The sequence below is a fragment of the Tamandua tetradactyla genome, chromosome 1, assembly GCF_023851605.1.
Source record: "Tamandua tetradactyla isolate mTamTet1 chromosome 1, mTamTet1.pri, whole genome shotgun sequence".
Lineage (NCBI taxonomy): Eukaryota > Metazoa > Chordata > Mammalia > Pilosa > Myrmecophagidae > Tamandua > Tamandua tetradactyla.
Window position 1 is genome coordinate 141,480,647 of NC_135327.1, and position 15,176 is coordinate 141,495,822.

Below are 15,176 nucleotides of genomic sequence, written 5' to 3' on the forward strand. Positions count from 1 at the left end.
TTAGAATTATAATTTTAGTTTCTTGTCTTAAATTTCTCCCTTATTCATTATATTAATTTAGACTATTTAAATTTAAATTTATCAAATTAATCTACCAGAGGCCCAGTTTCCATTTCTATAAAATGTGAATATTTTTATCTGGCTTTTCATTAACACACAGGCATATTGCCAGAAGGAAATGAGATAATGTATATGAATATGCCATAAGAGCAATAAAGCATGAAGTAAATTTGTGATTATTATAAAAAAGTAAATGAATATCCATTGATTTTGACACTGTCCTGGACACAAAACAGACTGTAGAGTTCTTAAGCCTCAATTTATCATGTCATTGATTAACAACAAAATCAAAACCAAAACAGAAAAAGAAGTCATCTTCAATTAATTTCCCTTTTATTCATGGTGAGATGAGTGTTTAATACTTCATGGATGTTCTATAAAAATGGTTCCTAAGACCAACAGAATTTTCAGGTTTATGTTTAGTTTTGTTATTAATTCAGGCACAGAAGTTCCAGTATTATAACTTTTACTTATAAATATTTCATCCAAGTTAAAGTAGTTAAATTAGTGGTCTGAGAGACAGTGAAATATAGTGAGGGGGGAAAACATGAGGTTTGGAGTCAGAAAGCCTGGGATTTGGTTTACGGTTCAGAGTTTTACTTATTTTTGTGCCTTGGTCAAGTGACCTCATGGCCCCAAATCTCTGTTTTCTCATCACTTTAAGGTAAATAAAGGAATCCCACCATTTTTCCATGACTATGTTCTTCTCCTTTTCCTTCTCTGCTTCTTTCTTCTCATAAAGCAAGAATATAAAGTAATGAAGCCTGGTTTTCTAAGTGTTTCTGCTATATTGTTATTATTATTCAGTTTACTAAATATTGGGGTTATAGCTATTTAACCATTGAATTCAAACGTCACCTTCCCTGCCCACTCTAAGTTAGCATTTCTGCTCCCCTTATCCTCCTATATTTTTCACAGAACTCATCGTTACCTATTTATTGTATGCATATTTGTTTGTTGAGTGTGTCTTTCTCCAGTACATTGTAAGTTTCATGAGGGTGGGGATCTTGCTTGCTGTATCCACAACAACTAAAACAGTGCCTGGTACTTGGTAGGGGCTAAATATATCTGGATATGAATTGGCAAAGACCTACAAGGGCTCATATCATTTCTGAATCTATAGGTAACACGGACTTAATTAATTTATTGGAATCATAGAAAGAATTATATCTAGTGCAGAGGGTAACTTCCTGGGCAAAGAAACTCCTAGTATTGTGTCAATGGGCTGGAGCTGGCACCAGTCAAGGAGTACTATTAGAAGATTTAATCTTTGCAGGGCTTTGAGATCTGTCTGAAGTTGCACAACTTCCAACTCACGGCCTAAGAGCTAATAAAAGCATTATATCACTGCCAACAATACTCATACATTCATTCATTCAACAAGTATCTGTTGGAGAAAAACACCAAACTCATACATTCATTCAACAAGTATCTGTTGAGATTTTCCAAAGTGAGCTTGGTTGTAGAGGTGGGGATACAGAGATGAATGAAGTAGGATGGTCCCCACCCTCACAGAACTCACAGCTTATTAGCCTCATGGCTAATGAGAAAACAGAAAATGAATAAACCCATAAACAATATGAAATTACTATTTTTGACAAGTGCAGTGAAGGAGGAGAAGGTGCATGCTAGACAATAAAGTCGGGAACATCATTTATGTTGAGGCCATCTTAAGGTAATTCACTAGAAGCAGAGGGAAAAATTGTAAGGAAGTGAGGGAAGTGGGCTAGGGCAAGAGAAGAATCTGGGCAAAGATGTGGTTTCAGAATTCTTGCCTCAGTCGGGTCCCATGGGGAGCTCTGGGGCGTGAATTGTATGACTTAAGTTATCCCACTCAGAAGCAAATCAGTTTACCCCAAATCAGTTGATAACTGGCTAAGATCACCCGTCTAGTGGTAGAGTACCTTCTCAGGTGACTTTCTGCAAGGCAGTTCCCATCACCTGGAGAAGACTGCAGGTCTGAGCAGTTAGCAGCGAGCCACACCCGCACCAGCTGGATACAGCTAGTGTAGACAAAACATTGACAGTATCTGTTACCATGTCTAGGGAGGTTTCTCTGAAGAAGCAACTTTTAAGCTAAGACTGAAGAATGAGTAAGAGTTAGTCAAAGAAAGCATTCCAGGTGCAGGAAACGTGTGAAGGCACTGACATGAGAAAAGCAAAGACGATCAACAGGACCAAAGCATTGTGAGGTAAAGGAGAAGTGGATCAAGATGGTGAGAAAGCCCAGATAATTTTGGAAACCATTGAAAGGTTTTAAACAGGGAAGTGATATAATCCTCTCACCTCCTCCAGATATTTTGAAATCACTTTAGACTGGCGAGGAATGAGTTAGAAGAGGCAAAGGGAGATGCTGGAAAGCCAAATAGGAAACTGTTGTCTGGGCAACAGGTGATGATGGTTTAGACAAAGGTGGACTGGAGATTGAAAGAAAAAGATGCATTTGGGATCTATTTTAGAGGTAAACCAATAAAATTTAGTAATGAATTGGCTGTGATGGGGAGAATTATTTTTTTAAGCAACAAACTTATTGTGTCACAGTTTTGGAGACTAGAAGTCCAAAATCAAGAGGTTGGCAGGATCATGCTTTCTCTGAAGTCTGTAGCATCCTGGTGGTGATTTGCCAGCAATCCATAACTCAGTTTCTTCCTCTGTCACATGGCCACTTGTCTCCTTCTGTCTCCTAAAACTACTGTGTCCAAACCTCCTTTGCTTTATAAGGACTTTAGTAATTTTGGATTAATACCCACCCCGATTTAATTTGGCCTCATTTTAATAGGATCTTACAAATACGTTCATCTTCACAGGACTGGGGGTTAGGACTGGAACATATGTGGGGGACATAATTCAATCCATAACATACAGCAAAGATTTAGCACATTTGATGGGGAAAATCTTATATCCTAGGGAGGAAATGGAGGTCAGGAAAGAATTTATACTTACACTAAATCACCCATCCCTTTATCTATTATATGCAAAACAAAACAAAACAGCCTTTAGAGCCTGATGTTGAGGGCTTTTTCCAATCTATTCCTGCTAGTTGATAGGGCATATCGCAAGAGACTGATAAAATAGCAAGATAACTAAGTAACCACTCTGCAACATCCAACCAGACTGCTGGAAATTAGGTTGTGTATACATTTTTTTATTGTTTCATAATGAATTAACATGAAGTTAGTGGCTTACAAAAACATGTACTTATTATCTCACCATGGGTTAGGAGTCCCACCATGGCTTGACTGAGTTCTCTGCTCAGAGTCTCACAAGGTGGCAATCAATGTGTCATCTAGGTCTGAGGTCTCATCTGAGGCCCAGGATTTTCTTCCAAGTTCATGTGGATGTTAGCAAATTTCATTTCCTTCAAGTTGTTGAACTCTTGGAGGTGCTTTTCAAGGCCAGCAAGAGAATCTCTTATTTCTAGACCTTATTTTTAACAGCTTTATTGAGATATAGTTCACAAACTGTACAATTCACCCATTTAAAGAGTTCAATTCAACAGTTTTTTGTATATTCATGGATACAGGCAGCCATTACCACAGCCAATTTTAGAACATTTTCATCACCATGAAAAGAAACCCTGTACTACTTAACTATCATACCCTACTCGCCAAACCTCACCCCCCCACCAGTCCCCTTCCTGCCAGAAACCACTAATCTACTTTATTTCTCCATATATTTGACTATTCTGGACATTTCATTTAAGTGGAATTATATAACGTGCTCTTTTGTGACTGTTTTTTTTCACTCAGCATGTTTTCAAGGTTATCCAAGTTGTAGCATGTTTCAGTACTTCCTTCTTCTTTGTGGCCAAATAATATTCCATTGAATGAATATGTCACATTTTGTTTATCAGTTGATGGGCATTTGGATTGTTTCCACTTTTTGGCAATTATGAATAATGATGTTATAAACATTTATGTACAAGTTTTTGTGTGGACATATGTTTACCTTTCTATTCCTATGAAATTACTGGAGCATATCATATGGTAAGCATATGTTTAACTGTTTGAGGAAATGAAAGCTTATTTTCTTAACTGACTGTACCATTTTACATCCCCCTCAGCAATGCTTGAGAGTTCTGATTTTTCTATCATTGCCAACTCTTTTATTATCTATATTTTTTATCTTTACAATGTTGTGCTACCATCACCACCATCAATTATTAAAATAGTTCCATCCTCCCAAGTAGAAACTCTGTAAATTTTAAGCCTCTAACTCCTTATTCTGACTTTTTAAATGGAACCATCCTAGTGTATGTGAAGTGGTATCTCATTGTAGTCTTGATTTAAATTTCCCTGATGGCTATTGATGTTATGCATCTTTTAATGTACTTATGGGCCATGTGAATATCTTCTTTGGATCCGAATAGATCCTTTGCCTACTTTTTAAATTGAGTTGTCTTTTTATTATCAAGTTGTGTGAATTGATTGTGTATTCTAGATATAAGTATTTCTCAGATACATGATTTACAATTATTTTCTCCCATTCTGTGAGTTGTCTTTACATTTTCTTGATAATGTCTTCTGAAGCACAAAAGTTTTAAATTATAATGAAGCCCAATTTATCTATTTTTTTATTTGGTTGCTCATGCTTTTGGTATCATATCTAATAATCCGTTTTCTTCTGTTTTATACTTTTAGCTTTTACGTTTAGGTCTTTGATCCATTTTGAGATAATTATTGTATATGATTTGAAGTAAGTGTCCAACTTATTTCTTGTGCATTTAGCTGACCATTGTTCCCAGTACCATTTGTTAAAAGACTCATCTTTGAGTCGAGAGGTTATCCTGGAGGTTATTCTTATGCAATAAGTAGATATCACCTTGTTGTCCAAGATGTAGTGGAGAGGCTGGAGGGAATTGCCTGAAAATGTAGTGCTGTGTTCCAGTAGCCATGTTCCTTGATGATGATTAAACAATGATATAGCTTTCACAATGAGACTCTGTGAATGTGAAAACCTTATGTCTGATGCTCCTTTTAGCTACTATATCAACAGAAGAGTAGAACATATGGAATAAAAATAAATAATAGGGGGAACAAATGTTAAAATAAATTCAGTTTGAAATAGTGGTAAACGAAAGCGAGGGGTAAGGGGTATGGTACGTATAGTCTTTTTTTTCTCTATTATCATTTTATTTCTTTTCCTGTTGTCTTTTTATTTCTTTTTCTAAATCGATGCAAATGTACTAAGAAATGATGAATATGCAACTATGTGATGATATTAAGAATTACTGATTGTATATGTAGAATGGAATGATATCTAAATGTTTTGTTTGTTAATTTTTTTAATTAATAAAAAAAAGTTAAAAAATAAAAAAGACTCATCTTTCCCCATTGAAAGGTCTTGGCACCCTTGTCAAATCTAGACCCTCTTTAAAGGATTCACCTGATTAGGTCAGGTCCAGATAGTGTAATCTCCTATTTGATTAACTTAAAGTCAACTGAGTAGGGACTTCAATTATATTTGCAAAATTCTTTCTCTTTGCTATATAATGTAATCTAATTGCAGGAATGCTAGTTGTTCTAGTTTGCTAGCTGCTGGAATGCAATATACCAGAAATGGAATGGTTTTTAAAATAGGGGAATTTAATGAGTTGCTAGTTTACAGTTCTAAGGCCGAGAAAATGTCCCAATTACAAGTCTATAGAAATGTCCAATCAAAAGCATCCAGGGAAAGATACCTTGGTTCAAGAAGGCCGATGAAGTTCAGGGTTTCTCTCTCATGTGAGAAGGCACATGGTGAACACAGTCAGGGCTTCTTTCTCAGCTGGAAGGGCACATGGCAAATACAGTGTCATCTGCTAGCTTTCTCTCCTGGCTTCTGGTTTCATGAAGCTCCCCGGGAGGCGTTTTCCTTCTTCATCTCCAAAGGTTGCTTGCTGGCTGGTGGACTCTCTGCTTCATAGTGTTGCTGTCTCTGAATCTCTTATTCTCCAAAATATTTCCTCTTTTATAGGACTCCAATAAACCAATCAAGATCCACCCAAATGGGTGGAGACATGTCATCACCTAATCCAGTTTATCCACTCTTGACTAAATCACATCATCCAGGGAGATGATCTGATTACAGTTTCAAACATACAGTATTGAATAGGGACTATTCTACCTTTATGAAATGGGATTTATATTAAAAATGGCTTTTCTTAGGGGACATACTTCCTTTCAAACCAGCACACTAGTCAAAAGGGGGGGACTGTGAAAGAGCAGTGACTATCTTAGAATTCTGCCTATCACAAATTATAAGTAAAAAGAGATGATAGTAGTGGATTTAGTAGATTTAGAAATGTTTGAGTTAATTTAAACATTAAAGTTTTGCTGCAGGATTTGAGTTCTAGACTCATATTCGGTAAAATTAGCCAGCAGTTTAAAAAGGAGAGAGGCATACAGGAGTCCCAGGCAGATACATATTCAAACTTATTTGACTACCTTTTCTTCCTGGAAAAACTAAGCTGGGCTTAGTTTCCTATGGAAGAGATATGGTAGCTTGCAGGGGATAAATAAGGGTTTAGATTTTTCAGAAATTATCTTTCTTCTACTATACTTGATTATAATTGATTTCTAGTTAACAGAAAAAACAAAACAAAACAAAACAAAACAAAACAAAAAAATCAGAAGCTTGAGAGATTTGAAGTTGTTTGTACAAAGTGTCCCACGTTGTCTTCTGCCTTTGTCCTCAAGGACAAATCAGCTAACCTGTAAGTATACACACATGCACACATGTACACACTCATTCGAACACAGAAAAGCACATTAGGAGGAACTTGACAATAGATGTGTGGGGCTATGGGCCCACATTCCCAGGGATTGACTGTAGCTTCAGTTTCCATGGTGATCACACATTCAGCTCAGGGCCTGCTTCCCTCTCAGTATAACCTCTATTAAAAGGCAAGAGACAAAAAGAAATAAAGCCGAAGCATTTCAATGGAGTCCAGATTGTGCACAAAGACTGCCAGCAACATGGCCAGAAGCAGGGAGTTAGTCAAACTGTCACATTTCACATCTCATGGCACACTAATCGCTCCGTCGTCACCAGGGAGCCGTTGTAGAAAAGGCTGGATTAGAAAAGCTTTATGAAACATGCAAATACTTTTTGCTCCAATTCACTTGCAGTTTTCTTTATTACCTTATTAGTTATGGCCAGATAGACAATTCTAAGATTCTCCTCCTATTTCAATTTCTATTAGAACCTTTGTGAGAGGTGCGGGTGTGTTTGAATGTCTGAGTGTGATACATGATGGCTAGTAGATAGAAAGCAGAATACTTTCTCCACTGTTCTCCTCTCACACACACACACACACACAATATATATATATATAATATATATAAAATATATTATGTATATACTAGAAATGTAATTTCATTTTTTTCATTTGATTAAACTTTTATTTTAATAAGAGATAATTGTAGGTAGATTTGTATGCAGTTTTAAGGAATAATACAGAGAGATCTCACGTATCCTTTGCCCAGGAAACTGACGATTATACAATCCACCAATCTTATTCATTTATCACCAGATTTACATACACTCTGCTGTGCATGTGTATTTAATTTTATGCTGTTTTATCACATGTGTGTAACCACCACTACAGTCAAGATACCAAAATTTCATCATCTCAAGGGTCTTCATGCTACTCTTGTATAGCCACACCACCTGTATTAGTTACGGTTCTCTAGAGAAACAAATCAACAGGGAACACTTGCAAATATAAAATTTATAAAAGTGTCTCACGTGACCGCAGGAACGCAGAGTCCAAAATCCACAGGGCAGGCTGTGAAGCCGACGACTCCAATGGATGGTCTGGACGAACTCCACAGGAGAGGCTCACCAGCTGAAGCAGGAATGGAACATGTCTCCTCTGAGTCCTCTTTAAAGGCTTTCCGTGATTAGATTAAGCATCACTCATTGTAGAAGACATTCCCCTTTGGCTGATTACAAATGGAATCAGCTGTGGATGCAGCTGACATGCTCATGATCTAATTCTATCAAATGTCCTCATTGCAACAGACAGGCTAGCACTTGCCCAACCAGATAAACAGGTACCACAACTTGGCCATGTTAACACATGTCCCTGACCATGACACCACCTCTCTCTCTCACTGCTGCCCTCCCCCACTCTATCCCAGTGCCAACCACTAACCTGCTTTCCATGGCTATAACTCTGATATTCCAATGAATGCTATGTAAATAGATTCATACAGTAAGTAACCTTTTGAGATGGGCAATAAATCCCTTGAGCTCCATCCAAGTTTTTGCATGTATCGATAGTTCATTCTTTTTTTATATGTGTGTAATATTCTATGGTATGGATGTACCACAGTTTGTTTAATCATTCAGTTGTTGAAGGAAATTTAGGCTAGTTCCAGTTTTTTTGCTATTAGGATTAAAGCTGCTATGAATATTCATGTGGATATTTTGTATGGACATAAGTTTTCATTTCTCTGGAATAAATGTCCATGAGCGCAACTGCTGGGTTGCAGAACATGCACATGTTTAGTTTGATGAGAAACTGCCAAATTGTTCTCCAGAAGGCCTGTACCATTTTACATTCCCTCCAGCAATGTATGAATGACTCAGGTTCTCTGATTTCTTGCCAGCATTTGTTGTTATACTATTTTTTATTTTATCTACTCTGCTGTGCACTACATACTCTGCTAGGTATGTAGTGATATCTCATTATGATTTTAATTTACATTTCTCTAATGACTGAAAATGTTGAACCTGTTTTCATGTGCTTAGTTGTTGTCTGTTCATGTCTTTTACTCATGCTTTGATTGGATTTTTTTGCTTTTTGGTACTATTGAGTTTTGAGGATTTTTAAAATATATATTCTAGGCATTTAAAAATATATATTTTAAAAATATATATTCTAAAATATATATTCCCTTTATCAGAGAAGTGATTTGCAAATATTTTTTTCTGAATCTGAAACTTGTCTTTTAATCCTCTTAACAGGGTGTTTCAATGGGCTTTAATTTCTATGAGGCTCAATTTATCACTTTTCACTTTTCTGGATTATGCTTTTGGTGTCAAGTGTATAAACACTTCTCCTAGTAATATTTTCTTCTAAAAGTTTTATGCTTTATATTTCACATTTAAGTCTGTAAACAATTTTGAGTAAAACAGATTTATAATTACTGTTTTATTCATTTATCTTTTAAATTACATAGGAGGGGGAAAAAGGAGTTATAAACCAAAAACACAAGGGAGAATTTATTAAGTTGCAAGTTTACAATTCTAAGGCCATGAAAATGTCCAAATTAAGGCACCCAAGAAAAGTTACCTTTGTTCAATAAGGTCAATGATGTTCAGGATTTCTCTGTCAGCTGGAAATGTACATCTGCTAGTTTTCTCTCCAGACTTCTTCAATGGCTCCCCAGAGCTATGTCTGTTCTGTTGGCTCTGTTGATTCAGGTGGCTCTAAAGCTTTGTCCAAAGTGATTTCCTCTTAAAGGGCTCCAGTGAGCAACACCACCTTGAATGCATAGAGACTTATCTCCATGGAAACCATCTAAACAAAAGTTACCACCCACAATTGGGTGAATCATATCACCATGGAAAGAATAAAAAAAGATTCCACCCAGCAATATTGAATGTGGATTAAAGGACGTGGCTTCCTGGAGTACGTAATAGTTTCAAACAAGCACATGCATATTTTGGTATGTTTGATGATGTTCCACAGATCTTTTAGGCACTTTTCTTTTTCATTCCTTTTTTTTTCACTCTGTTTCTCAAACTGTATGATCTCAACTGGCTTCAAGTTCACTGATTTTTTCTTCTGCCAGCTCAAATCTGCTGTTGTTAAAAATTTTTTTTGTTAATTCAAAAAATTTTTTTTTTAAATATGACAACAAAGAAACACAAACATTCTTAACATATGATCATCCTGTTCTACATATATAATCAGTAATTCACAATATCATCACATAGTTGCATATTCATCATCATGATCATTTCTTAGAACATTTGCATCAATTCAGAAAAAAAAATAAAAAGACAACAGGAAAAAATTCACATATACCATACCCCTTCTCCCTCCCTTTCTTTTTTAATTAATTTATTTTTTATTTATGATACATAACCACAGACAAATACAAACATTCTTATATGATCATTTTGTTCTTGTTATATAATCAATTACTCACACTATCATCACATAGTTGTATATTCATCATGATCATTTCCTAGAACATCTGCATCAATTCAGAAAAAGCAATTAAAAGATAGATAAAAATTCCTGCATTCCATACCCCTTACCACTACCCTTCACCGATCAACAGCATCAAAGCTGCTGTTGAGCCCCTCTAGTGAACTTTTCATTTCATTTATTGTACTGTTTAATTCCAGAATTTCTATCTGCTTCTTCTTCTTCTTCTCTTTAATATTTTCTACCTCTTTATTGATATTCTCTATTTGGAAAGGCATCACTATCATACTTTCTTTTAGTTCTTTGAATATATTTAAAGTAGCTGGTTTAAAGCCTTTGTCTAGTAAGTTCAACATCCGGCTTTCTCAAGGACATTTTCTTTTCTTGCTTAATTTCCTGTGCATGAGCTGTATTTTCTTGTTTCTTCATATCTTATTTTTAATTTAATTTAATTTAATTTTTTGAATACTGGTTGTGTTAGGGTTTTCTAGGGAAGCAGAACTAACAGGAGATATCTGTAAACAACACATTTTATTAAAGTGTTTCATGCAACTGTGGGGCTGCACAGGTCTAAATTCCACAGGGAAGACTATAAGCTGGCAACTCTGATGAAGGCTTTTGAGAAATTTCCCAGGACAGGGTGGCTGGTGAAAGTAAAGATAAAAATTCTCTGATTGCTGAAATTATCACTTTCTCTTTTAAAGCCATCAGCTGATTGGATTAAACATCTCTCAATGCTGAAGACACTCTCTTTGGTTGATTATAGATGTAATCAGTCATATATGCAATCAACTTACTGGTGTTTTTTAAGTCCAAGAATGTCTTCATGGTCACGGTGAAGCCAGTGCTTGCTTGACCAGACAACTGGGTACCATTACCTGACCAAGTTGACACATGAGCCTAACTATCACACTTCATGTCAAATAATATAATGTATCAACTCTGCAAATCAGGTTTTCCCCACTTCCCAGTATCTATTGCTATTTGATGTTATTGTTTAGTGATTTTTTCTTTCATTTTGAGATTTTATTGGTTCTGAAGATGAGCACACAGACATTATGAACAATTTGTACACATTTCTTAATGTATGTACCAAAAATCTAAAAAGCTATGCAGTTGTAATTCTTTTCTGAAATTATTTCAGTGACTTTCCAGCTTAAAATTTGGAGGCAAGTTTACCCTATGAAGATTATCAGGCGGGCCACGGTGGCTCAGCAGGTAAGAATGCTTGCCTGCCATGCCCGAGGACCGGGGTTTGATTCCTGGTGTCTGCCCATGAAAAAAAAAAAAGATTATCAAGTACCCCTATCTTCAAATGTTGATAAGCTGTTATATCATTAAGTCCCAGTTATTCACAATTTAACAGCATACACACCACACACATTTCCAATTTTTCCCAGAATATAACAAAATTATTAGGCAAACTACCACGACCAAGGATGTTTCAGTGTGCACACAGTTCTGATAAGGGGAGCCAAGATTAGGGAACAGTTTTAAGAAACAATCTACTTAAAAATACTGGAACAGAAGTAATTTAAAATGTTCAACATGCACTAAATGTATGACTGCGACTCCTATTTTTCAAATATATTTATGAAAAAATGACCAACCAGCAAATGATTTCTCCTCTTAAAAAAAAGCATTTAAGCTTTAAAAAAATGGGATGAGGTAAGAGTTCAATCTCCTCCCTAAAACTGTTTCTTCAAGGGCTACTAAAAAACTTGAATTTACAAAATAGTTGATAAAAATATTCCTCTGGATTGTACAAGAAGGGACAAACAGGGACCAATGATAAGACATGGTATATGATATCCATACTTGGCTTCTTTCTCTTCTGCTTCTTCAGAGGCTGGACTCTCCTCATTTTTAGTTTCTCCATTTTCTGCAGGTAAATCTTTAATTTCTTGGTTAGCCGCTTCAGCTTGTTTTCCCTTTGCTCCCCTTTTCCCTTTAGGTGGCACTTTTTGGTCTGAAGGCTTATCCGTTCCCGTGGCCTTTTTCGGCTTCGTTTCCACTTTCACAGGAGCAGGTTAAGCTGACAGTCTTGCCGACCTCCTCCTGGGCTCCTCCTTCCCTGTTCCCCAGCTGACCTTTCACTTGGGCATCTTGGCGGAGGAACCGGAGCTGCGGTGTACCGAGGGCCTTCGCGAAGCTGGACTGCGGCCTCTGCAGCTCCTCCCACCGCCTGAGTTGCTGGGACCTGCTGGGGTGGGGGGGTGCGGCGTTGGGAGAACCGGATGGAACCAGATTGGGAGCCCGGCTCCTCCTCCCCCGCTCCCCTTCCTGTTTAGTGGCTTTTATTTATCAAATTTCTTGAAGTCTGTATTCTGTATTCTGTGTCATATGTCGCCACTGAAGTCACTTCTCGATTAGCTTAGTGGTCAACTAATGATTGGACAGAGATTTTCTTCAATGCCTGGAACCAGCAGTCCTGCAACATTCAGCCAGGCAGTTGACACCTCTGCTTAAAGCCTTTATTTCCTGCTTAACCCAGAGGGGAGGATTAAAGCCTTAAATCTTTCTTGAGCATGGGCACAGCTCATGTGGCCTAAACATACTAGTGGGTGTTTAAATTCTCAGGAGCATGTCTGTTCTTTCAAAGCCTCTATGGATATCTTATTCCCCTGCTTTTCCTTTAAACTTTTTGATATGCCTGTTGTGTGCCCTAACTGTTGTCCACTGCCTCAGGGAACTGTGAAATTAAACAGTTGCTTCTAAATGTTTTTGAAACCCATCCCCGGGAAAAGGGTTTTCACAGTGGGTGAGCTCTGAGTGAGGTCACATAAAGATAGACCTACAAGTGGGATTTTCCAGGGAATCACCAGCTGGGTCAAATAATGATAATTCTCTGGGTATGAGAAACTTTGAAAATACTCTGACTCTGATTTTCTCCATCCAGTGGCTGCCAGGCTGCTGATTTTCATCACGGTTGTGGGATGTTGGTTTTCAAGGTTAGCATGAGCTGAGGGAGGTAGGAGAGGAATCTGACTAGGAAAAAACCCACAAAGCTCAGTCTACTGATATTTAGCTGTTTTATTTGAATAAACACTCTATGATTGCTGTATGCCTTTGGTTCATTTTCAGAGTTCTGAAAAAATTGATTCTGAAAATTTTTGCCAATTTTCTCATTGCTTTGATGGAGAAGAGAATTTTTGGAGGTCTTTACTCTGCCATTTCTCTGAAGACCTAAATTAATTTTTGAGTGAAAATATGTGTTTTATATACTTTTTCTCTTGTTGTTGCCACTCATCATCCTATCTGTGAAACAATGCAACAATCTTTGGAAGGTTATTTGCAGTAAAAAATTTGTCACTACAGATGTTCATAGAAATATTCAGACTCCTAGCAGCTTCTTCACTTTTCTTTGTAATTATCACAGCTGACACTCTCTCCATCACTTCTACCCTTTCTCTTCCTCTATGTCCAGTCTTTAACTCTGCTCTATAGAAAAATATACAAAAGCATTTTAAAATATAAAAACATACATTAAATATATATATTTCTATCAATGCTCTCTTCTGAGCATGATTCAAGGACCCAGACAACAAGTACTGGTCCTATTCACGTATGTGAGGGTCTAATAGCAATGGCACTGGGGAGTATGTAGGGCCATTTTGGTGGCAGTCAAGAATTTTGATGCCTCGCGTCCACTGTGTTACTCTTAATTTCTATGAGCTTTATGCTGTAAGATATTGACTGTAAAAATAGTATATCAATTTTAAAATTGAAAATATTCAAAGGTGAATAAAAATTCCTGCTAAAATCTCCCAGGTGCTTCCTGTGATTATACTAAATATGTTTGTATATATGTATGTGCATTTGTGTTTATTAACGTCAACACGTTTGTTTTAGAAACATGAGGGAATGACCTTGACAGTCGTTTATTACCTAATGGATCCTGTTGGTTGAATCTGTGAGTCATACCAGAGGGGGTAGGTAGAGAGACAGATGAGCCTGGAGAATAAGTGGTAGTCAGATCATAAAAGGCTCTATTTACCATGTGTGCTGGTTTGAAAGGATATATGTCCCCTAGAAAAGCCATGTTTTAATCTAAATCCCATTTCATAAAGGCAGAATAATTCCTATTCAATACTGTATTTTTGAATCTGTAATTAGATCATCTCCCTGGAGATGTAACCCAATCAAGAGTGGTTGTTAAGCTGGACTGGGGGAAATCCATCCATTTGGGTAGGTCTTGATTAGTTTCTGGATTCCTATAAAAGAGGAAGCATTTTGAAGAATGAGAGAAATTTGGAGAGAGCAGAGAATGCTGCAGCACCACGAAGTAGAGAGTCCACGAACCAGTGACTTTTGGAGATGAAAAAGGAAAATGCCTCCTGGAGAGCTTCATGAAACTGGAAGCCAGGAGAGAAAGCTAGCAGATGACGCCGTGTTCGCTATGTGCCCTTCCAGCTGAGAGAGAAGCCTTATGTTCGCCATGTGCCTTCTCACTTGAGAGGGAAACCCTGAACCTCATTGGCCTTCTTGAACCAAGGTACCTTTCCCTGGATGGATGGATGCCTTTGATTGAACATTTCTATAGACTTGTTTTAATTGGGACATTTTCTTGACCTTAGAACTGTAAATTAGAAACTTATTAAATGTCCCTTTTTAAAAGCCATTCTGTTTTTGGTATATTAGCCTTTGCTTTATCCTAACCAATGGAAATCACTGGAGGATTTTCCATAATGAGGCTCAGGTGCTAAGAGTTGTGTTCTAACACGTTTCCTCAGGCGGCAATGTGAAAAACTGCGATAAAAAGACTGGAGCAGATACAAGAGGCCTGAAAAGGATGTATCAACTGAATGTGGAGGCTGGAAAAAAGACAGGAGCTTAGGATGACATGGGTTTCTGATTTGGACATCTGGGTGAGTGGAGGTATCTTTGGCTAATATTGGAAATATAGGAAGAGATTTAGGAACAAGACAGTGAATTTCATTTTGGACAAACTGAGATTGAGGTGCTCATGGGA

The 15,176-nt window shown here is 37.1% G+C and overlaps 1 protein-coding gene and 1 pseudogene across 2 annotated transcripts in view; both read right to left on the bottom strand.

The window, feature by feature from the left end:
• The window catches only part of NAPEPLD (N-acyl phosphatidylethanolamine phospholipase D), a 125,706-nt gene extending 116,148 nt beyond the window's left edge, over positions 1-9,558 (bottom strand). For both annotated transcript variants that reach the window (XM_077157735.1, XM_077157514.1), the window contains exons 1-2: positions 9,341-9,558; positions 7,789-7,888 (exon numbers count right to left, since the gene is read on the bottom strand). The gene's annotated coding sequence lies outside the window, so the exon portion shown is untranslated. The remainder of the gene's footprint in view (positions 1-7,788; positions 7,889-9,340) is intronic.
• A 2,262-nt stretch (positions 9,559-11,820) lies between these two features.
• Positions 11,821-12,309, bottom strand: LOC143686683 (non-histone chromosomal protein HMG-14 pseudogene; annotated as a pseudogene).
• Between the last annotated feature and the right edge of the window lie 2,867 nt (positions 12,310-15,176).